Source organism: Trachypithecus francoisi, unplaced genomic scaffold (genome assembly GCF_009764315.1).
Source record: "Trachypithecus francoisi isolate TF-2019V2 unplaced genomic scaffold, Tfra_2.0 Lachesis_group12, whole genome shotgun sequence".
Lineage (NCBI taxonomy): Eukaryota > Metazoa > Chordata > Mammalia > Primates > Cercopithecidae > Trachypithecus > Trachypithecus francoisi.
Window position 1 is genome coordinate 8,350,094 of NW_022681457.1, and position 26,990 is coordinate 8,377,083.

The 26,990-nt window shown below is 45.5% G+C and overlaps 1 protein-coding gene and 2 pseudogenes across 1 annotated transcript in view; 1 reads left to right on the forward strand and 2 right to left on the reverse strand.

Moving 5' to 3' along the window:
* LOC117093626 (zinc finger protein 888-like) overlaps window positions 1–26,990 on the forward strand; it is a 385,964-nt gene that overhangs the window by 318,648 nt on the left and 40,326 nt on the right. The window lies entirely within an intron of this gene.
* LOC117093635 lies at window positions 4,568–5,839 on the reverse strand (annotated as a pseudogene).
* On the reverse strand, window positions 19,083–26,150 carry LOC117091350 (annotated as a pseudogene).

A 26,990-nucleotide genomic window follows, 5' to 3' on the forward strand; every position in this document is an offset into this window, starting at 1 on the left:
GGATTCTCTGAGAATTTTCCCAGATCTTCCTTAACTTGGGACAAGTCGTGCATGGAAAAGGGGACCTGGACTTGGACTGGTCCTGTCAGTCTGCTCACCACTGGTAGCGGGCAGATTCCAGAGTGGGGGCCTGGGGGCCTAGTGTAGGTTGAGGCTGACCCATCAAGGCTAAGAGTGTGATACAAGGAGGAGGGAGCTGGGGGTGCCTGTTCTTTCTCTTTGGTCTCAGGAAGAGGAGGTTGAGGTGGGTTGACCAGGAAATCGTTGAGGCCTCCTGGTTGAGGGCTCTGGAGTGGACGACTGAGGATAGCTAAAAGGGCAGGATCTATCTTGCAGCCTTTACAAAAATCGGGGTTTTCCCTCAAGATCATGAAGGTTTGCACATAAGGGACCTCTGACCATTTGCGGTGACACCGGCAGTAGAGGTCAAGCTGGAGTATGGTATTAACATTTAAGCTTCCCCCCACTGGCCAGGCTTCCTGCCCTTCTAGTTCATATTTTGGCCAAACTGTATTGCAAAGGAAAACCAATCTTTTTCGTTTCAATGCCTGGGGATCAAACTTATCCCAGTTTCTAAGGATGCATCCAAGAGGGGAATCCTGGGGTACGGAGCTCTGGTTACCCATCTGAAAGAGAAGACAGGAAAGAACATAGGATAGAGAAGGCATCTCTACACCTATTTGGTGCCTCAGGAAGGTGAGGCGTTCCACACCTTGGCCTAGGTGACATGTCCATGCCTCTATTTACAAGGATGACGGGTTCTTCACCCTGGGGCTCCAGAATTAGCTAGCCTTAGCATTTGCACCATCCGTTGTCTCCCTGTATCTCATTTTGCTCAGAAGGGTTTCTTAGATTTCCTAGGATTGATGCCTAGCAGGTAAGCCTTTCTCACCTCTGTGTGGGGCGAGGAAGCATGTAAGAACGTCTGACATGGGAGTAGTTCTCTTGTCTCTCATATTCCCAGTGACCTTCGTTCTGCAAGAAGTCCAGTAGTTCTGCCCCTGCTAAAGTCTGCAGAGAAGGGACGCTATAGTAAGGTCCCCTTAATGCATTATAATATTGGATTAGTGCATACAGATGGTTAGAGGAATGGAGGTAAACCTGATATCTTCCCCTTCTCATAGTAGGTTCCTTGGGGATCATACAGAAAAAATGCTTAAACAGGCATGGAAGCCCCCTGGGGCTCAGAGTTAGCGGACTGGGCTGTTGATTCTGGTTTTTTACGTCCCTTATATGATCACATAAGCAGCAAGGGGAGCGCCGGGGGCATTTTCTATCAGCCTTTTCAACATAATGCAAAAACCACCTGACTGCTGTACAGGTCTGTAACAATGGCTTTAGGAGGCGGATGAAGAACTTCCCATTGACCCACAGGAAACTCCGGTTGTAAAGAGAAACTGGGGATTGAGAAAGAGGCCCATAAATGACCATCCGGAGGAACCTGACAGCTCGCTTGAGGAGCCACAGAATGAGGCATTCTTGAAGAGTAGTCGGGCGGAGAAGGACCCGATAATAAACGAGGGATGCCCGTAAGCGAGCATCCTGCCAGTGCCGATCCCTGCAGTGAGAAAGGAGGCAACTGAAAGGACGAAGCTGGGTCTCATCTCTAGGGAAAAAATAAGTATAAACTTCCTCACAGGCCCGGGCAGGCCTCCGGCGACTGGCACTAAAGCAAATGCAGCAGGTCCCGGACAAGCAGGACATACAAGGCGCTTGCACATGAAGGAGGAATTCCAAGAAGCTCGGCGGTGAGGACAGGGACAGCAAAGAGTAAGCAGAGTGACTTGGGGGATTGTTCACCAGTGGCGGCATATTGTGTCCAGGGGAATGGAGTGCCATGAACAGCACGTGGAAGAGCCGACTCAACACGGGAGAGTAGTTTTAGCTAAAAGATGTGAAGCTCCCCAGTCATTGCACAGTTAGGGCATATTCCCTGCCTTTCACAAGCCTCCTGCAGGGAGGGTCACCGAGTCTCAGATCTACTCCGTGTGGAGTTTAAAGTCCTCCCTCCTCTGCTTATCACCCCTCAGGGTAAGCTGAGAAATCAGCCAGAGGGAGCAGAGTCACAGTAGCTGAAGGGAAATGGTACGGGGCAGTTGTTAGTGAACAGAACCTGAGAGGAGAAACCCCTCCCCTTAAAGTTGCAAGAACTGCATTAGGGCAGGAGGTTCTTCAGTGCGGAAAGAAGCACAGGTCGTCAACCAGAGAATCTGGCACCAGCTTTTGGGCACTTACCCAGAAGAACAGTTCACAGGCCACTCGTAGAAAGCACCAGATGTTACCAGGAGGGGCAGGGAAGTCCTCTGGGTCTCGGTCTTCTTGAATTCAGTCAAGAGACACGCAGAAAGTGTTAAGCAGGTAAGTGCCCTTTATCTAAAGGCATAGAAGCTCAGCAAGAAGAGACACCCTGAACAGTGGAACAGGGTGGGCTCCTCAAAAGAATGAGTCTGTTCCTACTAGTGCTGGGCGGAGCCTTTTTATGAGAATCTGACATGATTATTCATGAAGGGGCTGTGCAGGGATGTTCCTAGGAAGCATGTTCCAGGAAGTCCTCTGATCAGGAAAGCCCTGTGAGGGTCCATGCTGGTACACACACCACATGTCTCATTAGCATCTCAAATCTCCACCCACGGGTGTGTGTTTTAGTATCATTTTGAGCAGAAGGCTCTTCTAGGGTGAGTTATTACAGAAGTACACATGGTTGTTAATGGGGAAAACCCCCATCTCGATTATGTCCAGCTAGCCCCGATAAGTCCTTTTCTGGGCCAGAGAAGGGCAGCCCCAAGGCCAAGTGCAGGCAATGTAGCCACTGATCTTTTTTTGCTGTCAGTGGGCAGCATCTTTAAGGAGACTCTCAGTGAGTTGCATTTCTTTTTTTTTGAGACCGAGTCTTGCTCTGTCACCCAGGTTGGAGTGCAGTGGCGCAATCTTGGCTCACTGCAAGCTCCCCTTCCCAGATTCACGCCATTCTCCTGCCTCAGCCTCCTGAGTAACTGGGACTACAGGCGCCCGCCACCAGGCCAGCTAATTTTTTGTACTTTTAGTAGAGACGAGGTTTCACCATGTTTGCTAGGATGGTCTCAATCTCTTGACCTCGTGATTCGCCCGTCTCAGCCTCCCAAAGTGCTGGGATTACAGGCATGAACCACCGCACCCGGTCAGTGAGTTGCATTTCTAAAGATTCCAAAATGTCAGAGACGTTTGAACCAGAGCAATTCCATCTGGAATAGGGGCTGGAGAAAATAAGCCTGAGACCTGCTGGGTTACATTCCCAGTAAGTGAAGGCATTCTTGGTCGCAGGATGAGACAGGAGGCTGCTCTGCCTATGGAGTAGCCATTCTTTATTCCTTTCCTCTCTTAATAAACTTACTTTCACTGTATGGTTCTGCATGGATTCACCTTGAATTCTTCCTTGCGTGAGATCCAAGAACCCTCTCTCAGATTCTGGATCAGGACCCTCGCGGGTGTCACAGGGGCTTCTTACGTGCTTATGCCTCGCTATCTGCCTACTCCAGTACTTTCTTTCACCTGGTTTGTGGATAGAAAAACTTAATTATACCTAGTTCATCCACATCTGTATGTTGTCTGTTTATAGCCAATCTGAATGGAAATTTACCTTAAGCTTTTTCCCCAGGTCACAGAAAACAACAGAGTTTTCACCTTCACTGAGTGTATTCTCATCAGCTTATTTCTCTGATAGAAAACTTCTATTAAGTGTCTCCATCAGGGCTCCATTGGTATGAAAAGGGATGTCAAGAAAATTTAGATGAATTTGAGAATGTGACGTGAATCTGACATATGAATTAGTGCTTGTATTTTCTTTTTTTTTTTTTTTGAGAGGGAGTCTCGCTCTGTCACCCAGCAATCTCGGCTCACTGTAACCTCTGCCTCCCAGGTTCAAGGGATTCTCCTGCCTTTGTCTCCCAAGTAGCTGGGATTATGGGCACGCACCACCACGCCCAGTTACTTTTTTTTTTTTTTATTTTTGGTAGAGACGGGTTTCACCATGTTGGCCAGGCTGGTCTTGAACCCCTGACCTCAGGTGATTTACCCACCTCAGCCTCCCAAAGTGTTTCCAAAGGCGTGAGCCACAGTGCCCGGCCTCTTTTTTAAAATTTTTTTTTTCCCTGCTCTTGTTGCCCAGGCTGGAGTGCAGTGGCGCGATCTCGGCTCACTGCAACCTCCACCTCCCGGGTTCAAGCGATTCTTTTGCCTCAACCTCCCAAGTAGCTGGGATTACAGGCATGCACCACCATGCCAGGCTAATTTTGTATGTTTAGTACAGACGGGGTTTCTCCATGTTGGTCAGACTGGTCTCAAACTCCCGACCTCAGGTGATCCGCCCGCCTTGGCCTCCCAAAGTGCTTTGGGATTATAGGCGTGAGCCACCGCACCTGACCTAAGTGCTTGTGTTTTCTTTCTTTTTTTTTTTTTCCACATTTAGTTCTTTTATTTAGTTTTCTAGTGGACAATTTACATATCTCCCACACCCTGTCTTTTAAGTTAGTGTGACGATTTTCCGTAACAAACTACTTAAAGGGGAGCTTTGGTCAAGAATGGAATGAAATCGCAAATAAATAAATAAATAAAATAAAATTTACTGCTTTTAAAAAACCAACACTTTCACTAATTTTATATTCAAATAAAACCACACAGCATTGGCGTGATATGTGTTTTCAGTGTTTCCTTGGTCCTGGCTTCCTCGCCATCGTGCCACGGCACAGCTGCAGTTGACCACAGTTTGTCATTCTGGATGGCAAAGGCTTACTCAGCTTCACGTCATCCAGAGGACCTGGATGGAAAACTCGAGGGTCTTGAAATCCCAAATTGTCATGGCTTCATCAATGCCAGTAGTGCAAAATTTGCGACAATCTTGCTTGTCCACCTCATAGAGACTTGAGTAATGCTCTTCTGGTGCGGCGTCTCCAGGGCCGCGTTGTCTTCCTCAGTTGTGGCCCTCTTGTCCATGTTGCGGGAGCGTTCCATGGCAGACATGTTGCGTTGGATGCTGTTTTGGAATGTCTAAGTTGGAGATGAAGGTTGGGCAGCCATGGGCATCATAGTTAAAGAACATTGGGCAGCAGTCATGGCCAGCAGCCACGACGCTGTTGTCCAAGACAAATGACGCACTCAGGAGCAGCAGGAACTCCGTCTTCAGAGTTGAGACCTGTACACTTTTTGAGGCATCAGCAACAGACACAGTGCTGTCGTGGCTGACCCAGGCCAGGCAGCTCCTACTGGCAGAGAAGCTGACCCCGTGGACCCAGCCACCAGTGCCACTGCCACCAAACTCTGCCATCAGCTGCCCAAAAGGCATCTTACTGCCCCAGGGCATGCTGACTGGCTTTTCATCCACTTCTCTAATGTAAGCAGAAAACACTCTGCATTTGAAGTCACATGATCCTGCTGCCAGCAAAACGCTGTTGGGATGCCAATCCAAGCTGAGGACTGTAAGCGAATCTGCTTTTTAATGTGCTTGCTCGGTCACCAGTCATTTCGGACTCAAAGTAACAAACAGAAATGAGTCGTGCTCCACTTCCCACAGCAAATTTGTTCCCTAAGGTGGACCACTTCACAAAAGCAGCTGCACGATTAATTCTCAGGATCATCAGGGTTGGTTTCCAGACACCATCTTTCTGACTCCAGACATGGGCATCGCGGGCTACCCCACAAGTGACGATGCGGTCGCTCTTGGGAGCCCAGTCAGTACCTGTGATGTGTCCATTGTGCTCACTGAGTTCATAAGCTTTCACCCACTGGCTCCCGTACTTCTTATCGATGTGCACTTCGTGATTATTTTGGCTAAGGGCAATCTGGGTACGATCCCTATTCCAGGCATGACAGGTGATTGACTCTAGTAAAAACCAATGCAGTGACATTAGTCTTAGTGTTTTCAAAGGAGAGAAAGTTGGGATTGGGGAAGTCCGGACGGGCTCAGAGCAGAGAATTCGCAGACCCTGGGCTGTCAACGCGAACTAGTGCTTGCATTTTCTAATTGTTACCAAAGAATTGATAAAACTGTGAGAGTGTGCTTGTTCATGGTCAGCAGAGAAATGGAAAAGGGAACACCATTTTTCTTTTTCTTTTTCTTTTTTTTGGAGACAGAGTCTTGCTCTGTCACCCAGGTTGGAGTGCAATGGTGCGATCTTGGCTCACTGCAACCTCTGCCTCCCAGGTTCAAGCAATTCTCCTGCCTCAGCCTCCCGATCAGCTGGGACTACAGCCCATGCCACCATACCTGGCTAATTTTTTGTATTTTTACCTGAGATGGGGTTTCACCATGTTGCTGGGGCTGGTGTCGAGCTCCTGAACTCAGGCAATTCGCCTGCCTCAGTCTCCCAAAGTACTAGGATTACAGGCGTGAGCCATCGCGCCCAGCCCACTATTTTTCTTAATATATCTCTAGGTTTCTGTTCAATTTAACAGTTACACAGACCCCTGAATTTGGAGATTTAGAGCCATATCTTCCAATAATTACTGATGTCTCTTGTATGTGATAGGAATGAATAACACACAGCCACAATGAACACTGAAGGCCCTTTCGTTCCATTCAAAAACTGAGGTATGGGGCAATTTCACTATTGTTCCTATTATTTTTAGTTCTATTTTTCAAATAGTACACATGTATTTATCATTATTATTTTTTCTTTTGGAGACAGAGTTTCACTCTTGTTGCCTAGGCTGGAGTGCAATGGTGCGATCTCGGCTCACCATAACCTCCATCTCCTGGGTTCAAGTGATTCTCCTGCCTCAGCCTCCTGAATAGCTGGGATTACAGGCATGTGCCACCATGCCCAGCTATTTTGTATTTTTTTTTTTTTTTTTTTTTTTTGAGGCAGAGTCTTGCTCTGTCGCCCAGGCTGGAGTGTAGTGGCTGGATCTCAGCTCACTGCAAGCTCTGCCTCCCGGGTTCCCGCCATTCTCCTGCCTCAGCCTCCCAAGTAGCTGGGACTACAGGCGCCCGCCACCTTGCCCAGCTAGTTTTTTGTATTTTTAGTAGAGACAGGGTTTCACTGTGTTCACCAGGATGGTCTCGATTTCCTGACCTTGTGATCCGCCCGTCTCGGCCTCCCAAAGTGCTGGGATTACAGGCTTGAGCCACCGCGCCCGGCCTATTTTGTATTTTTTTAGTAGAGATGGAGTTTCTCCATATTGGTGAGGCTGGTCTCGAACTCCTGACTTCCGGTCATCTGCCCACCTCAGCCTCCCAAAGTGCTGGGATTACAGGTGTGAGCCACCACGCCCGGCCTGTATTTATTATTTTTTAAATTTTGTTTTATGTTATATGTGGTGACAGTGTTGAAGTTTGTTACAGCCCTGTAAACCTAGTAAAGGGCTGAAGAAATATGAAAGATTGAAGAAAACACCAGAGGGGCACATGTTCTCCAGGCCTCTTGAGGCCTCTAGGGCAAAAGCAAAAAAATAAATAAAACCCACCGGAAACCACTCCCCTGCCCAGTCCCTTGTTTTTGTTTTCCCTAGACACAGCTTACTTCAAAGCTTACCCTCTTTGTTTACATAAGAAAAAGCTCCAAATTCCCACAGTGTGTCTCATCAAGGATTTCTTACTGATCCTGGGAACAATGCTTGTTGACTTACTCAAATCTTAGGCTTCCCTGTTTCTCCAAGCCCCTGACAGTTGGACTACTCTTGGCCATTGAAATTCAGAACAGCCTCTATTTCTCTCTCTCTTTTTTCTTTCTTTTTTTTTTTTTTTTTGAGGCAGAGTTTCACTCTTGTTGCCCAGGCTAGAGTGCAATGGCACGATCTCGGCTCACTGCAACCTCTGCCTCCCAGGTTCAAACGATTCTCTTGCCTCAGCCTCCCGAGTAGCTGGGATTACAGGCATGCACCACTGTGCCTGGCTAATTTTGTATTTTTAGTAGAGACCGGGTTTCTCCATGTTGGTCAGGCTGGTCTCGAACTCCTGACCTCAGATGATCTATCTGCCTCGGCCTCCCAAAGTGCTGGGATTACAGGTATGAGCCACTGTGCCCAGCAGGAAATTTTTTTTTAAATTTCTTGTGAATCAGTATGTCCATGTTGCTTCCTTGACATTTCTAGAAGCAAAGAAACTTTACATATACAAAATGGAATAATGACTTTCAGCTATAATCAGCTTCTTGTCTACTGTTCTGAGGTTAACAAGAACTGTCACAATTTATTCTTTTTTTTTTTTTTTTGCATAGAAGCATGGAAGTCCAGCCTCAGTGTTCTTTTTTGGCTACTTAGCAATATTGCATAATACAGAATTATAATGATGTGAGAGAAAAACATACTTCCATATTACATGGTAACTTGGAGATTGCCATGGAATTATTGCCTTAAGAAATGAGGCTACTTATAAAAATTTAATAATTGAGTTGTCCTTTCTTTTTTTCTTTTTTATTTGCTCTGTCTTCAGGCCAGAATGCAGTGGTGCAATTTTGACTCACTGCAACCTCTGCCTCCCGGGTTCAAGTGATTCTCCTACCTCAGCTCCTGAGTAGCTGGGACTAGAGTGTGCACCACCATGTCCAGCTAATTTTTAGTGGAAATGGGGTTTCACCATGTTGGCCAGGATGGTCTCGATCTCTTGACCTCATGATCTGGCTGCCTCTGCCTCCCAAAGTGCTGGGATTACAGGCGTGAGCCCCTGTGCCTGGCCGAGTTGTCCTTTCTTGAGAGTTCATATGAAGGAAAATAACCTGCCTGCCATTTATCCTTAGAAATATTGCAAAATTGTTTTTTCTCTAAGGGAAAATAAATCTAAACGACTTCTGAAGAGTATTTTATTGGCTTTGTTATCCACACATGACAGAACATTGAGAAACAGAAAACAGAAAATATCTAAAATACGTTACAATTTTAAAATGAAATTTAATTCTTTTATTTCAGAATGCACACGGTGAATTTGAAATTACAATATATTTAGAAATTAATGACATAGCGATATTAGTGTTGATGAAAAGAGTCAAACTCTGTAAAATACTTGGAAAGATTTATTCTCAGCCAAATATGAGTGAGCTGGTCTGTGACATAGTCCTCAGGAGGTCCTGAGAACATGTGCCAGAGGTGGTTGGGGCACAGCGTGGTTTTGTACATTTTAGAGAGGCATGAAACATCATTGAAATACATTTAAGAAATACATTGGTTTGGTCCAGAAGGGTGGGGCAACTCAAAGCGGGGTGGGTTGGTTTCAGGCTATTGGTGAATGTAAACATTTTGTGGTTAACAATTGGTTGAGTGGCCGGCATAGTGGCTCACACTTGTAATCCCAACACTTTGGGAGGCCGAGGCAGGAAGATCACAAGGACAGGCATTTGAGACCAGCCAGGTCAACATGGTGAAACCCCATCTCTACTAAAAAAAATACAAAAATTAGCCAGGCATGGTGGCATGCTTCTGTAATTTCAGCTACTCGGGAGGCTGGGGCAGGAGAATTGCTTGAAGCCGGGAGGCAGAGGTTTCAGTGAGCCGAGATCGTACTACTGCACTCCGGCCTGGGCGACAGAGTAAGACTCCATCTCAAAAAAAAAAAACAAAACAAAACATTTGGTTGAGTTTCTGTAAAGACTGCGATTCATAGAAAGGTAATGTTCAAGTTAAGATAAAAGATTGTCAGCCGGGTGTGGTGGCTGGCTGGGCGCGGTGATTCAAGTCTGTAATCCCAGCACTTTTGGAGGCAGAGGTGGTTGATCACATGAGGTGAGGAGTTCCAGACCAGCCTGACCAACATGGTGAAAACCCGTCTCTACTAAAAATACAAAATTAGCCAGGGGTGGTGGTACATACCTGTAATCCCAGTTATTTGGGAGGCTGAGGCAAGAGAATCGCTTGAACTTGGGAGGCAGAGGTTGCAGTGAGCCGAGATTGCACTCCAGTGTGGGCAACAAAAGCGAGACTCCGTCTCAGAAAAATAAATAAATAAATAAATTAATTTAATTAAATTAAAAAATAAAAAGATTGCAGAGACCAAAATTCTTCTTTTTTTTTTGGAGACAGAGTCTCACTGCGACACACAGGCTGGAGTGCAGAGGCACGATCTCGACTCACTGCAACCTCTGCTTCCCAGATTCAAGCGATTTTCCTGCCTCAGCCTCACGAGTAGCTGGGACTACAGGCGGGGGGGCCACCACACCTGGCTAATTTTTTCTTTTCTTTTTTTGAAATGGAGTCTTGCTTTGTCGCCCAGGCTAGAGTGCAGTGGCACAATCTTGGCTCACTGCAACCTCCACCTCCCAAGTTCAAGCGATTCTCCTCCTTCAGCCTCCGAAGTAGCTGGGATTACAGACGCCCACGACTGTGCCCAGCCAATTTTTGTATTTTTAGTAGATATGGGGTTTCACCATATTGGCCATGCTGGTCTCGAACTCCTGACCTCATGATCCACCTGCCTCGGCTTCCCAAAGTGCTGGGATTACAGGCGTGAGCCACTGCCCTTGGCATAATTTTTGTATTTTTGGTAGAGATGAGGTTTCACCTTGTTGGCCAGGCTGGGCTCGAACTCCTGACCTCAAGTGAGCAGCATCAGCCTCTCAAAATGCTGGTATTACAGGCCTGGGCCACCGTGCCTGGCCCAAAATTCTTTTGAAGTTTTATAGTGGCTGCTCTTTGCGAAAATAGATGATAAATATTTCCTATTCAGAACCTAGTTAATCTCTTTAGGACTGGGAGGCTCTGGAAGAAAAAGATCTAGCTATGTTAATAGAGATTCTTTACAGATGCAAATTTTCCCCCACAAAGAACAGCTTTGCAGGGCCATTTCTTTTTTCTTCTTTTTTTTGAGTTTTTTTTTTTTTTGAGTTTCACTCTTGTTGCCCTGGCTGGAGTACAATGGCACGATCTCGGCTCACCGCAACCTCTACCTCCCAGGTTCAAGCGATTCTCCTGCCTCAGCCTCCCTAGTAGATGGGATTACAAGCATGTGCCACCACACCTGGCTAATTTTGTATTTTTAGTAGAGACAGGGTTTCTCCATGTTGGTTAGGCTGGTCTCGAACTCCCCACCTCTGGTGATCTGCCCGCCTTGGCCTCCCAAAGTGCTGGGATTACAGGTATGAGCCACTGCGCCTGGCCATGGGCCATTTCAAAATATGGCAAAGAAACATGTTTTGGAATAAAATATTTTGATTTTCTTTTTTGTCTCGTAGTGTTATGCCAGAGTCAGGTTGGAAAGTAAGTCACAATATATAGAGTTAAATAAAACCCATCTGATGAGAATTTATGATTTGTAGGGCATGACTCCCCAGACCCCTTTGATAGGAATTTGGGCAAGATAAAAAAAATCTGAGTTTAGTTAGGATGTCAACAAAGTTCATTTCAGAAGTATTTGAGGTTAACTCATCTTGTATAGAATAAACTAACAAAAGTAACCAGGTGTGGTGGCTCTGGCCTGTAATCTCAGCACTTTGGGAGGCTGAAGTGAGAGGACTGCTTGAGGCCAACAGTTTGATACCAACCTGCCAATTAAATACCCCATCTGTATTTAAGAAAAAGAAAAAATAGCAGGGTGTGATTTCTCATGCCTGTAGTCCCAGCTACTCAGGAGGCTGAGGTGGGAGGATCACCTCAGCCTCTATGTTCCAGGCTGCAGTGAGCCATAATCATGTCACTGCCCTCCAGCCTGGAGGACAGAAGACTGCTTCAAATAAATAAATATGAACAAATAAATAAATATGACAGGAGAGTGTTTCAAGTAAATAAATATGAATAACAATTACAAGGAAAAACTATGTAATTAATATCTACTTTTAAAAAGATACTGCTTCTTAGCCAGGCATGGTGGTTCACACCTGTAATCCTAGCACTTTGGGAGGCTGAGGCGGGCAGATTGCCTGAGCTCAGGAGTTCAAAACCAGCCTGGGCAACATGGTGAAACTTTGTCTCTACTAAAATACAATAAAAATCAGTGGGGCATGGTGGCATGCACCTGTAGTCCCAGCTACTTGGGAGGCTGAGGCAGGAGAATTACTTGAACCCACGAGGCAGAGGTTGCAGTGAGCCAAGATTGTACCACTGCACTCAGCCTGGGCAACAGAGCAAGACTCCATCTCTTTTTTTTTTTTTTTTTTTTTTTTTTTTTTTTTTTTGAGGCGGAGTCTCGCTCTGTCGCCCGGACTGGAGTGCAGTGGCCGGATCTCAGCTCACTGCAAGCTCCGCCTCCTGGGTTTACGCCATTCTCCTGCCTCAGCCTCCCTAGTAGCTGGGACTACAGGCGCCTGCCACCTCGCCCGGCTAGTTTTTGTATTTTTAGTAGAGACGGGGTTTCACCATGTTAGCCAGGATGGTCTCGATCTCCTGACCTCGTGATCCACCCGTCTCGGCCTCCCAAAGTGCTGGGATTACAGGCTTGAGCCACCGCGCCCGGCCAAGACTCCATCTCTTAAAAAAAAAAAATACAGCTTATTTAAAGCATAAGTTGGTCATCTGGTCATCTAACATATCACTGAACCTGACACTGCCTTTGCAAAAATTGATAGTGAAACTTAATTGTTTCTAACAACAGAAGCTGTGTTTGCTCATTCTTGGGCATTGGTTTGGCTAACTACGGGAATAAATCAGTTTATAGTTATCACTTGGAAGCAAGGACGGTAATAGTCCCTTCCCAAACTGACCCTCAGGTGACGTGTACCACCTTTGTAAGACGCCTTTTATATGATGAAAGGCCACAAAGTTAGGATTATGGGAGGTACCTGAATTCTGCTAAAATGTAGGTATAAACATTAACCAGTCATATGGAGGTCACGAGATTTGTAATTTCCCTAATTGCTCCTATAGATAACATCACTTTTGCCAAAACCTAAGATTGGTCTTTGAGGTGTTTTTCAGGCTTTTCCAATTGGGCAGACCAGCTCAGGCCACCTGGACTTCTTTTTTTCTTTATTATTTTTTAACCTCCAGTATTCAACCACCTGGACCTCTTCACTGGTACCAGAGAACTGGCACCACCCGATCCTGTGACCACCCCCCCCCACCCAAAAACTTATTCAGCTCCGGGATAGTTTTGGACCCTCCTATAATTTCCTCCCCAACCAATCAGCCACACCAATTTCCTAGCCCCTTGCTCCAGATTATCCTCAAAACCCCTAGTCTCCCAGCTTTTCGGGAGACGGATTTGATAATTAACTTCTTCTCTCCCTCTCCCACTTGTTTGACTTGGCTAGCCCTGAGATTATTAAACTCTTTGCTGCAAAACCCTGCTGTTTTCAGTGCACTGTCTCCTGTGCAGAGGCAAGGTGAAACCGGATGATAACAGACCTAGTTTCGCAGGCCTTGCAGCCCAGGTGTTGTCACTACGAACGTTTCTGGGCTGGGGGCGGTGACTCACGCCTGTAATCTCAGCAGTTTGGGAGGCTGAGGCCAGTGGATCACCTAAGGTCAGGAGTTTGAGACCAGCCTGACCAACATGGAGAAACCCCATCTGTATTAAAAATACAAAAAGAATAGCCAGACATGGTGGTGCGTGCCTGTAATCCCAGCTACTCCAGAGGCTGAGGTAGGAGAAATCGCTTGAATCCGGAAGGCACGCCATTGCACTCCAGCCTGGGCAACAAGAGTGAAACCTGGTCTCAAAAAAAGAAAAAAAAAAAAAAGTTTCTGGAAATGAGTACAGGGTTGACTCTGGAGTAAATGGAGACCAGAAAATAAAGGGATTTCTATTTGTTCGATGGGGCGTCAACATGGAATTGGACTATCACTGCATGCAGAGTTTGCATTTCCCCTTCCAGTTGGCATCCCCTTCACAGACAATTCCAGGGCTTTTAAATTAAGTTACTAAACTTAATTTCGATAGCAGGAATTTTCCTGGATCCAATCGCAGACTTTGCTCCGCCCCAGGGAGATCCTGCTGAGTTGCCTCAGCCTCACTGGTAAATATCGCCTCCTTAATCCGGAAAATAGAGATGCGCTGGGAGCCAGAAGAGGAAAGCACAGGCCCTGCCCCCTCTTTTTTTCCTTTCCCAATCCGCAGCTTGCTGGACGCGCCAAGCCCTGACTTCCGCCCTGCGCGTGCCATTTCCTTCAGACCCGGAAGCAGATCGCACGGAGTTAACCTTGGGCCGCAGCGCGTCTGTAAAGATTAAACGGGCTTCGCAGTCCTCTGGTGCTTCCGTACCCGGGATCTGCAGGTTCGTACACTCCTGAAAATAACCCCTCCCCAAGGAAGTCACACGTCGCCGTGAGAGCCGGGATTGTGTCAATGATTTGGGGGTAAAATCATTCTGAGTCTGAATCCGTCCTGGATCTTTCTCCCTTCAGGTCACGTAGACACGTCTTTTCGTTCAGTGTTCTCGTTTAAAACCTTTTACTGACCCCTCCTCCTGCCCTGCACCACCTAAAGCCCTCACCCACGAGGTGAATTCAGGGCTATGCGGTTCCCCAGCCTCGCCCTCGTCGGCCCCTGTAGCGCAGGGCTGCAGCAGCAGTCCCGGGGAGGCCGCGTCCTCTGCCTGGTCCTAGGATCCTGCAGACCCCACCCCGGCCTAAGGCGCCGTCGCCCCCCACCTCCCTCCTCTTCGTGCCAGGCCCTGCTCATCCCCAGGTCTCTTCGCAGTCATCGCTTGTGCGTTGGGGAGGTGCCCGGGGCCTGTCCGGTTCCTGCCTGCCCAGCTCCACCCCTTGGAAATGTGCTCCTCCGGGATGCAGGCGTCTTACTCCAAAGCCTCCTGTGAATGTGTGGGCTAAAAGGATCAGGAGACAGAGAACTGAGAGGGAAATAGAAAAACGAGAGGAAAGAATGAAGGAAACCCGTAAACACATGGCAAAGTAGACTATGGGTGAAGAATTTGCGAAAAGAAGTTAGAAGGAAGGAGCTGAGAAAGTAACAGGGAAACAACTGGAGCAATGTAGAGAAAAGCTCGATGTCCAGCAAGATGAAGGACAGCAAGATAAGGAGAGAGCCAGCAAAGGGGAGGCCCCTCAGCGTGGGGAAGAGGAGGGATTTGGAGCCACTGAAGACAGAGCAGGATGATGGTGGGACAGCGAGAGGGGCAGCTGGTGACAAGGAGAGCAGGGAGAGGCCTGGGCATCTGCGGGTGCCAGAGAGTGAGGACAGCGGGTTATAACAGGGAAGAAGGAATTTAACAGGGAGAGCCACGGGGCAGCAGAAATAACATGTAGATTTCGGACAATGGCAAGATAGGGGAGAAAGACGAGTATGGGGCGAAACAAGTTGCAAAATGGAGGAGAATATATGGAATTGAAGGATTCGAGGGAAGAAGGGGAGAAAGAGCAGGAGAGGAGAGAGGCACAAAATAAGGAGCAGAAACCCGGGGGGAAACGGAAAAAAAGCTAGAGAGACACAGATGAGAACGAGAGATACCGAGTGAGGGAAGGGAACAGTAATGATGAAAGAGGGGTGCAGATGAGTGGTGGGTTGATTGTATGTGATAATTGTGATATGTTGATTTCTCTCTCATGATAAATTTAAATTTTGTTTAAATTTGAGAATAAGAATTGCAGGCCGGGCGCGGTGGCTTAGGCCTGTAATTCCAGCACTTTGGGAGGCCAAGGCGGATGGATCACAAGGTCAAGAGATCAAAACCATCCTGGCCAACATGGTGAAAAATACTCTCTACTAAAAATACAAAAATTAGCCAGCATGGTGGCAGGCGCCTGTAGTCCCACCTACTCAGGAGGCTGAGGCAGGAGGCTGGTCTCGAACTCCTGACCTCAGGTGATCTGTCTGGCTCTATCTCCCAAAATGTTGACTTTACAGGCATGAGCCACCGTGCCTGGTCTTGATTCATTTTTTAATTTTTGTTTTTGATTTCTGTTGTTGAATTGTAAGAGTTCCTTATATTCCTAATCACATATGTAATTTCACAGTTTTTCCCTTGGAATCTTTAGTGTTTTCCACATGTAAGATGATATCTTCTGTGAACACAGAGCATTCTACTTTTCTTTTTCTGCTGCTTGGCATTTATTTCTTTTTCTTGTCTAATTTCTTTGGTCAGGATTCCAGTAATATGCTGAATAGAAATAGCAAAAGCAGGCTTCTCTTTCCTGATCTTAGAGGAAGAGATTTCAGGCTTTCACCATCAAGTATGATGGTAACTGTGAGCTATTCCTAAGTGGCCTTTATTATGTTGAGGTAGGTTTCTTGTGTTTTTTTTTTTTTTTTTTTTTTTGAGATGGAGTCTTACTCTGTCGCCCAGGCTGGAGTGCAGTGAGGTGATCTCTGTTCACTGCAACCTCTGCCGCCCAGGTTCAAGCAATTCTCCTGCCTCAGCCTCCCAAGTAGCTGGGAATACAGATGCATGCCACCGCGCCTGGCTAATTTTGTAGTTTTAGTAGCGACAGGGTTTCACCATCTTTTTTTTTTTTTTTTTTTTTTGAGACGGAGTCTCACTCTGTGGCCCAGGCTGGAGTGCAGTGGCCGGATCTAAGCTCACTGCAAGCTCCGCCTCCGGGTTTCCGCCATTCTCCTGCCTCAGCCTCCCGAGTAGCTGGGATTACAGGCGCCCGCCACCTCGCCCGGCTAGTTTTTTGTATTTTTTTAATAGAGACGGGGTTTCACCATGTTAGCCAGGATGGTCTCGATCTCCTGACCTCGTGATCCGCCCGTCTCGGCCTCCCAAAGTGCTGGGATTACAGGGGTGAGCCACTGCACCCGACCAGATTTCTTGTATTCTTACTGTGTTGAGTGATTTTATCACAAAAGAATGTGTTCACTTTACAAATGTTTGCTGCATCAAATGAGAAAATGATGTTGTTTCCCCCTTTAATTCTCTGAATGTGGAGTATTACATGGATTGATATTCGTGTGTTTTATCATCTTTGCATTCCAGTAATAACTCACATGTCATGGTATACGACCTTTTAATATGCATTTGATTTTAACTTGCTAGTTTGGGGGAAGTGTTCTGAAAATTATTTTCCCCATCCATCGGGGATATTTTTCTATATTTTGTAGTAGCTTTGCCTTGCTTTGATGTCAAGGTAATGCTAGCCTAATAGCATGAGTTTGGAAGTATTCCCTACTTTCCCTCCTTTTCAGGGTTTGTTTGTTTGTTTGTTTGGAGACCAAGTCTTGCTGTGTCACCCAGGCTGGAATGCAATGACGCGATCTTGGCTCACTGCAATCTCCACCTCCCAGGTTCAAGCAATTCTTCTGCCTCTGCCTCCGGATTAGCTGGGACTGCAGGCACCCACCACTATGCCTGGCTAATTTTTTTGTATTTTTAGGAGAGACGGGGTTTCACTGTGTTAGCCAGGATGGTCTCGATCTCCTGACCTCATGATCTGCCTGCCTCGGCCTCCCAAAGTGCTGGGATTACAGGTGTGAGCCACTGTGCCTGGCTTTTTGAGGTTTTTGTTTGTTTGTTTGTTTGTTTTTAAGTTTAAGGACGATTAGCTTTAATTCTTCTTAAAATGTATGGTAGAGTTGGTAGAGTTCTCCACTGAAGTTACCTGGTACAAGATTTTTCTTTTGAAGAGGTTCTTGATTATTGATTCAATCTTCCTACAAGTTACAGGTCTGTATCTTTTATATTCATACTAAGTATGTGTATGTTATGTGTTTTCAGAAATCTATCCATTTCTTCTTTATTTCCTTTGTATAGAATGAGTTGTGATTCCTTTTTGATTTTAGTTTTTTAAGTCAATTTTTGTCAATTTTCTTGAATTTGTCAAAGTATCACCTGTTACTTTCACGACTTTAGTGCTTTCTATTCTCTATTTTACTTCTTTCTCTTTTAGTCTTTATTTCCTTTTTATGTATGTTTTTGTTTAGTTTTTTCTTTTTCTACTTCCTTGAGGTATAAACGTGGGTCATTGATTGGAAACTCTTATTCTGTTTTTATGTAGTCATTTTTAGTTATAAATTTCCTTATTAGGAGTGTTTTTGTTGCATCCCATGAGGTTTGGTGTGTTGTGTTTCCTTTTTCTCCACCCTCCAAGCTGATTTACAAACTATGTCACTGTTTATTTCTTTTTTTTTTTTTTTTCTGAGATGGCGTCTCACCCTGTCACCCAGGCTGGACTGCACTCGCATGATCAGCTCACTGCAACTTCTGCCTCCGGGGTTCAAGTGATTCTCCTGCACAACCTCCCGAGTGGCTGGGATTACAGGCACACGCCACCACGCCCGGCTAATTTTTATATTTTTAGTAGAGACGGGGTTTCACCATGTTGGCCAGGCTGGCCTCGAACTCCTAACCTCGTGATCTGCCTGCCTTGGTCTCCCAAAGTGCTGGGATTACAGGCGTGAGCCACCGCTCCTGGGCTTCACTTTTTCTTTCAATAATCCCACTCAAAAGAGACAGAATGCAGTCTGTCATGCAAATGCCCGACAAGCCAGAACAGTGGATTTAAGTTTTGTTCTTTTCTTTTGTCCCTAGAAGAAAATAATGAGAGAAGCATACTGCCCTGTGCCAGGGAGGCAGTGGGATGGAGATGAACAAATTTCCACAAACTTTCCCACCCATTCAGTCCAGTTTTGCATCGGTGTTCATTGAATACTACGGCTCCCTTACTGGTTTCCAGACTTTTTTCACGAAGATATTTTTGATGAAAAATTATTCGTTAAGTTGGTGTCTCCATGAGGATATGAGGGCCCAGCATTTGCTAGTCTGTCAACTTGCTGGCTTTACTTTTTATGTCTTATTTATTCCACAGACTGTGTTTAGAGGTCCAAGGATTTATTTCAAATCATATAGGAATTAGCAAAAAAGACACCATTACTTTTATATAAGAAACAAGATTTACCCTCAAATTTTTATATGGCACTGTTATTCATATTTAGCACATTATTGTTTTTCTTCACTAATAGGACCATGCACAGAACTAGGCAGCAATCTCTATCTGGCTTTGTTTTCAGAACACACATTTCTGGCTCAGCACGGTTGCTCATGTTTGTCATCCCAGCACTTTGGGAGGCTGAGATGGGTGGATCACTTGGGGCCAGGAGTTCAAGACCAGCCTGGCCAACATGGTGAAACCCCCTCTCTACTAAAACTACAAAAATTAGCCAGGTGGTGCACGCCTATAGTCCTAGCTGCTTGGGAGGCTGAGGCATGAGAATCGCTGGAACCTGGGGGTGGAGGTTGTGCTGAGTCGAGATCACGCCCTTTCTTTCTCTTTCTTTTTTTTTTTTTTCCCCCTTCAGGAGCATGTTTATTGTGTTTGAGATGATACATCAGGTGCTCTCTGAGCTACAAAGGGTAGAAGGAAATCCTCTTATTACAGACAGACAAAGGTAAAAGGTAAAACACTTTTCACAACAGCATGAACCACATACTCAGAAATAGATCTGGGTTTAATACAAATGACATAATTCCTAGTCATCTATAGCTACTTTTATAACTTCATGCAGATAATGAATTAGGCTAAAATGCACTATAATATTTGGTAGACTTCAGGACCAGTAAGTATCCTTAGTATATCATAAAATACATTTTGATATCCCAGAGAAGCAAGACTTGCAAGCAGGCATTTTAAATATAACTAATCTATAGCTGCAAAGTTCTACTCTTGATCGCATTTACCTTTTTGGGCAGTCTCCCAGGCTCCAAAGGATAAAAGCAGAGTAGAATCACTGTAACATATACACAGAAGTTCATATCGTAAAGGCGATAAAGTTTTACAGCACAGTGAGACGATGCCTTCTGCTCCTTCACACTGCATACCAATTATGTGAATTATGTTGTGTGTCTCTTGGTCCGCTGTCTGGCTATCCTGTCGTGTTCTGTGCTGTTAGTCAAATACTGAGTGGCTGTGCTTCCACCCGAGGATCTGCAGGGTTGCGATCTGTCAAAAGGGAACAAATGGACAGCAAAACCTTTGAAATAGTCAAAGCGGGACTCCAGTTGTCTTTAAGGATGTCCAGACAGATGACTCCCTGACTGTTGATGTTGCAGTGATAGATTCTGATGTAGAAAGTAACCTCTGGTGGCTTAAATGGATAATCTGATGAAAATGTGATATCCAGAAAAAACACACCACCTTCATATACAGAACCCGGTGGACCAAGTACAGTTGATCTCCATTCATAAATGTTATCTCCTTAGGCCCAGCACTGCAATTAGGAGAAGGATCAAGGGTGATTTGAGCTAGCTCCTTCTGAATTCTTTTAGCACTAGTGGATAACTTAGCAGTGGTTTTGCTAGAGAGTTTGGTGTTTTTCTTCTGCTGGGTGGCAGAAGGTTTTCTTTCCTCATGTTCTTCAGCCTCTGGAGCGGCTGGGTCTTGCTAGTCCGCATCTGCCACTGCTGGTGCTGGGGCTGTCACCACTGGACCTTTGCCTGTCGCTGGATATCTTGGTGAAATTATTGCTTGGAAAACTCGGCCGCCCGCCTGGCCTGTTCACATGCCACTATGGTGTGGGGGAGGGAAAGAGAAAAAACCTCTTCCTTAAGGAAATGGAGGCGCTGTGGCGGGGGGAAGGGGAGAGAGGGAAAAAAAGAAGCCGAGGAGGCTCTGGCCGGGGTATGTGGAACACTGAAAGTCAGAGGGGGTTGTACAGTCAGATCACACCCATTCTTTCTTAAATAATTGTACTCCTTTTGTGTTCCTAAACTTTAAAGATCATGTTTGGGAAGTTTAAAATAAGTATTTTTGTGTAATATTTACACATTTCAATATTATTTACCATCTGTACTTAATTGGAAACCTATTGGTCATTATATTTTGTAGATATCTCTTCGAAAAGCATGATGGAATTCTTGTCAACAGAGCAAGGTAATACAGGAGAAGGTTTCTACATAGGGACGTTAGAAAGACATAAAAGTCATCACATTGGAGATTTTTGCTTCCCAGAAATTAAGAAAGATAATCATGACTGAGTTTTAGTGGAAAGAAGATGAAAGAAATGGCCACGAAACATCCATAACAAAAACCAAAACGTTTATTGATAGTACAGAGTGATATGATCGAAGGCATGCTAGAAACAAGCCTATTAAAGATCACTTGGAGTAAGCTTTCATTCACATCTGCCTGAACTGCACATATTTCAGACCAAAAGGAAAATTGGTAATTGAGTGGAGAAGTCTATCAACAATGCCTCCTCAGTTTCAACAGCCCGAAGAATTTCTTATAGGCTCCAAACCCATATTTCTAATAAGTATGGGAATAATTTCCTCCATTCTTCATTATTCACACAAAAACAGAAAGTACACGTAAGAGAAAAACCTTGCCAATGTAATGAGTTTGGCAAAGCCTTTAATTGTAGGTCACTTTGTAAATACTTCTAATGATTAGTGTTTGGCTTACTGGACACGCCTTTGAAAAACATGAGTTTATTCCTCCCATCATAATCTACCTAAAAGGTAGGTACAATAAACACATTTGATAAGTTGTTGGGAACAAGCCCCCCCCAAAATCTGGCCATAAACTGGCCCCAAAACTGACCATAAACAAAATCTCTGCAGCACTGTGGCATGTTCATGATGGCCGTAACGCCCACGCTGGAAGGTTGTGGGTTTAGCGGAATGAGGGCAAGGAACACCTGGCCCACCCAGGGCAGAAAACCGCTTAAAGGCATTCTTAAATCACAAACGATAGCATGGGTGATCTGTGCCTTATGGACATGCTCCTGCTGCAGTTAACTAGCCCAACCTATTCCTTTAATTTGGCCCATCCCTTCGTTTCCCATAAGGGATACTTTTAGTTAATCCAATATCTATAGAAGCAATGCTAATGACTGGCTTGCTGTTAATAAATACGTGGGTAAATCTCTGTTCAGGGTTCTCAGCGCTGAAGGCTGTGAGACCCCTGATTTCCCACTTCACACCTCTTTATTTCTGTGTGTGTGTCTTTAATTCCTCTAGCACCGCTGGGTTAGGGTCTCCCTGACTGAGCTGGTCTCGACTATAGGTGAAATTAAAAGATGAAATTATATCAAGACAAGGAAAATTGTGGTTGAAATTCTTTGTATACTGGGAGAGGAAAAACTGGCAGTTCCATGGCACGAATCAAGAAATATTGATAAAGTAAAGATCATTAAATTGGTCTATGTAAAATTAAAAATATCAGTCAGGCACGGTGGCTCATGCCTGTAATCCCAGCACTTTGGGAGGCCAAGGTGGGTGGATCACCAGAGGTCAGGAGTTCAAATCCAGCCTTGACCAATATGGTGAAACCCCATCTCTACTAAAAATACAAAAATTAGCTGGGTATTTTGGCATCCACCTGTAATCTCAGCTACTAGAGAATCAGGCAGGAGAATCGCTTGAACCCTGGAGGCAGAGGTTGCAGTGAGCCAGGATCATGCCATGGCACTCTAGTCTGGGAAACGAGAGTGAAACTCCTTCTAAAAAAGAAAAAAGAGAGAGAGAGATAATGGACAGTGTTGTGGAATGAATGTGTCCATCCCAGAACATATATGTTGAAATTCTAACCCTCAATGTGATGGGATTAGGAGTTGAAGACTGTGGGAGGTGATTAGATCACTAGAAGGGAGCCCTCAGGAATAGATGCACACCCTTAACACAAGAGGCACCAAGAACTTGGTTCCTTGTCTCCCTGCTCTCTGTCTGCTTGAGGCCACAGCAGAAGATATATAACCCAGCTACATCTGGACCACATCGGCTGCAAAACACGTCGTTAACCTTGGCAAAGTAAACTTTCTTTCTTTTTTTTTTTTTTGAGACGGAGTCTCGCTCTGTCCCCCCGGGCTGGAGTGCAGTGGCCGGTTCTCAGCTCACTGCAAGCTCCGCCTCCCGGGTTTATGCCATTCTCCTGCCTCAGCCTCCGAGTAGCTGGGACTACAGGTGCCCGCCACCTCGCCCGGCTAGTTTTTTGTATTTTTTAGTAGAGACGGGGTTTCACCGTGTTAGCCAGGATGGTCTCGATCTCCTGACCTCGTGATCCGCCCGTCTCGGCCTCCCAAAGTGCTGGGATTACAGGCTTGAGCCACCGCGCCCAGCCGGCAAAGTAAACTTTCTAAATTGAGACCTATTCGATACTTTTGGTTCACAAGCTCATGAACACAGAATAAATCAAGATAGAAAACAAACGATCTAATGAAAAGCATAAAATAAGTTCATAAATCTGAACTCCAAATATATTGAACATAGACGAAATGGTCTTCTCAAGCTATGTGTGTTTATGTTAGATCGCATTTTTGAAAGATATTTCTAATATTTGATTAACCATCCTATGTAGTTTTAGCCAATATAAAACTGAAAATAATGATCAATTGTATACATACATTTAACTTCCTAATATTCCCATAGCATTGCTATTACTATTTATGTTATTGGAGTAGGTTCTCAGTCTGTCTTTGATATATTACTGGAGTGGTGTCTTCCACAATGGTGCTCAGACTTTGTGGTGTACAAGTGGATAAACTATTAAGCAGGAACCTCGGAGAGCCAGGATGTCAAAGCTCAAGTCCTTTAAAACTAGGAAGACATACTCCTTACTGCACAAGTCAAGGTCATAAGATGTTAATGGGTAAGGAAAGCAGCTTATGGTATCTGCAAGGACAAACTTCTAAAGAAACACAATGTCCACATGACCCAATATCCCATGACAATGTATGCTTCTAAGATAATTACAGTCATGCTTTCCAGTACTTGCACACTAAAATACCAAGGATCGCTTTGAATCAACAAACTAGTAAGTTTTGTCACACTATCAGCCCACCGGCAGTTAGCTTAGCTTTTACGTAAACCCCTAAACAAGAAAAACTTGAAACAAGAGGCGTTCCCCCTGCTTTCTGAGGAGCCCTGTGTAACTAGTAGCAGTTTTTTTTTTTTTTTGTAAAAAAAAAAAACAAGTTTCGCTCTTGTTGCCCAGGCAGGAGTGTGATGGTGTGCTCTGGGCTCACCACAACCTTCACCTCCCGAGTTCAAGCCATTCTCCTGCCTCCGCCTCCCGAGTAGCTGGGATTACAGGTGCCCGGCTAATTTTTGTACTTTCAGTAGAAAAATGCAAAATTAGAGACCAGCCTGTTGGCCAGGCTGGTCTCTAAGTCGACCTCAGGTGATCCGCCCTCCTCGGCCTGCGGAAGTGCTGGAATGACCTGTTTTTCTTCTTAATTTGAAAGTGGTTTAAATGCAAAGCGCCTTTTGTGAGTAGGTAAAGACGCCTGCGGCGGGGCGAGCTCCCCACAGCCTGGGGTAGCTGGGGTAGGGGGAGGGCGAGGTGGCAAGGACCTCGGTAAGGGGGTGGAGTGCGGCGCTGGTTGCAGCCAGGACCGAGATTTAGAACGGCTTGTTTAGGTGCCAGGAGCGGTGGCTCACGCCTGTAATCCCAGCACGTTGGGAGACCGAGGCAGGTGGATCATGAGGTCAGGAGATGGAGACCATCTTGGCTAACACGGTGAAAACCCCTCTCTACTAAAAATATAAAAAATTAGCCAAGCGCGGTGGCGGGCGCCTGTTGTCTCAGCTACTCGGGGGACTGAGGCAGGAGAATGGCTTGAACCCGGGAGGCAGAGCTTGCACACTGGAGGTGAAGGACAACTTTCCTGTCCTTTCTTTTCTCAGGATATTTATTTAGAAAACTTGTAACTGTATTTTCTCTTCTTTGTTTTTTGTTTGTTTTTGTTTTGTTTGTTTGTTTTTAGACGGAGTCTCGCTCTATGGCGTAGGCTGGAGTGTAGTGAGGCGATCTCTGCTCACTGCAACCTCCTCCTCCCTGGTTCAAGCGATTCTCCTGTCTCAGCCTCCTGAGTAATTGGGACTACAGGCGCAAGCCACCACGGTCAGCTGGTTTTTGTATTTTTAGTAGAGACGGGGTTTCACTATCATGGCCAGGTTGCTGTTGATCTCCTGACCTCGTGATCCGCCCACCTCTGCCTCCACCTCCCAAAGTGCTGGGATTACAGGGTTGAGCCACCAGGCCCGGCCTCCTATAATTCTTAAACCGGAAATTACCCAGATAGCTAATGTCAAATAATAACCTTAGATCCTAAATTATGACAAGTTTGTTTACAAAGCATGTATTCCTTTACATTTACCCAGCTAATTTTGTAGTTTACCTGGATTATTTATACACAGAAAAAAACCCTGTGCTAGCTGATGTTTAAAGTTATTAGTTTTCTTTTTTGGCCGGGCGCGGTGGCTCACGCCTGTAATCCCAGCGCTTTGGGAGGCTGAGGCCGGCGGATCACGAGGTCAGGAGATGGAAACATGGTGAAACCCCGTCTCTGCTAAAAATACAACAAATTAGCCAGGCGTGGTGGCACGCGCCTGTAGTCCCACCTACTGGGGAGGCTGAGGCAGGAGAATTGCTTGAATCTGGGAGGTGGAGGTTGCAGTGAGCCGAGATCTCGCCAGTGCACTCCAGCCTGGGTGACAGAGCAAGACTCCGTCTCAAAAAAAAAAAAAAAAAAAGTTGTTTCGTTTTTGCAGGAACTCTGATGAAGCAGGCATTTAGGTAAAAATGATAATTCTGACATCAGAGCAGAACTTATTGTTAGAGAAGATGGAGCCATATTCTTCTACCTATTATTAAAGTGTTTTTTAAATTTTAAACACCACACAATGTATATATGTGTTGTGTAGTAAAAGTCTAAAGAAAAGTGCACTTATGCGTTCCCTTTCCTGTCCAGCCTTCCACCCGTTCCCATGGCTCAATGGGGAATCACTGCTGAGAGTTCTGTGGCAAGTCAGCATAAGTCCTGCAGAAATATATTTGGACATCATTTTGAGATTTTAGAAAAAATTCTTTGATGAATGCGCCTGTCGCCCAGACTGGAGTCCAGTGGCGCAATCTCAGCACACTGTAGACTCTGGCCCCCAGGTTCAAGCGATTCTCGTGCCTCAGCGTCCCGAGTAGTTGGAGTAATTGGGACTACAGATGCGCACCACCAAGCCTGGCTAAGTTTTTGTATTTTTAGTAGAGATGAGGTTTCACCATGTTGGCCAGGGTGGTCTGGGACTCCTGGCTTCAAGTGATCCTCCCTCCTCAGCCTCCCAAAGTGCTGGGATTACAGGCGTGAGCCACTGAGCTCAGCATGAGAAATGTTTTGTTGCGGTATTTTATCCCACAAGTTTTGAAAATTTCCATGTTTTGAAGGTAGGAGACAAGAGAGCTTACTGTTTTTCATCTTTTTTGGCGCATTCTCTGAATGAAGACACGTGAGTCCTTTCCAGTTTTTCGCTGTTACCTTGGACGCCACGCTGGCTGCCTGTGAGTGTGCTGATTTCGCTACATGTATCTGGAGGGTTCCTCCTGCAGGGGGCGCTATTGAGAAACTGATGGCTGCTTCTAGGATGTGGCATTTCCTCTTTTCTTAGATCTGGGAAGATTCCATCCCTACTCCCAGCTGTAAAAGCGCCCTCTCTGAGAACACAGAGAGCACCATGTGTCCTGCAGTCTCTGCATTTCAGGCTCAAGCGATTCTCCCAGCTCAGCCTCCCAAGTAACTAAGACTACAGGTGTGCACCACCATGTCCAGCTAATTTTTGTATTTTTGGTAGGAACAGGTTTTCAACATGTTGCCCAGGCTTATTTTGAATTTTTGGTCTGATTATTTGTAAGTCTCTGTTTTGTTAATTTGTGTTTAATTCCTTGAGATCATCCATGTTATCTCTTTGTATATCTGGTTAAGGTCTGTTGGAACTTCAGCAGTTCAGAAATCAGCCAGCTTTCATGGTTTTTGGTGTCTGACTTCAGTGAGGAAGGACACTCTCCAATCAGGCTGGCTAGAGATTCCTGAGACCTCTCCAGATCTTTCTGTATTTCCATTTTTTAATTAATTAATTTGAGACAGAGTCTCTGTATGTCACCCAGGCTGGGGTGCAGTGGCACAATCTCAGCTCACCACAATTTCTGCCTCGCAGGTTCAAGTGATTCTTCTGTCTCAGCCTCTTGAGTAGCTGGGACTACAGGTGAGCGCCACCACACCTGGCTAAGTTTTGTATCTTTAGTAGAGATGGGCTTTTACCATGTTGGCCAGGCTGGTTTCACACTCCTGACCTCAGGTGATCTGCCCACCTCGGCCTCCCAGAGTGTTGAGATTACAGGCATGAGCAACTGCACTCAGCCTTATGTTTATTTTCTTTTTTTAATTTATTTTAATTTTTTTTGTTTTTGTTTTTGGGGACAGTCTTGCTCTGTCA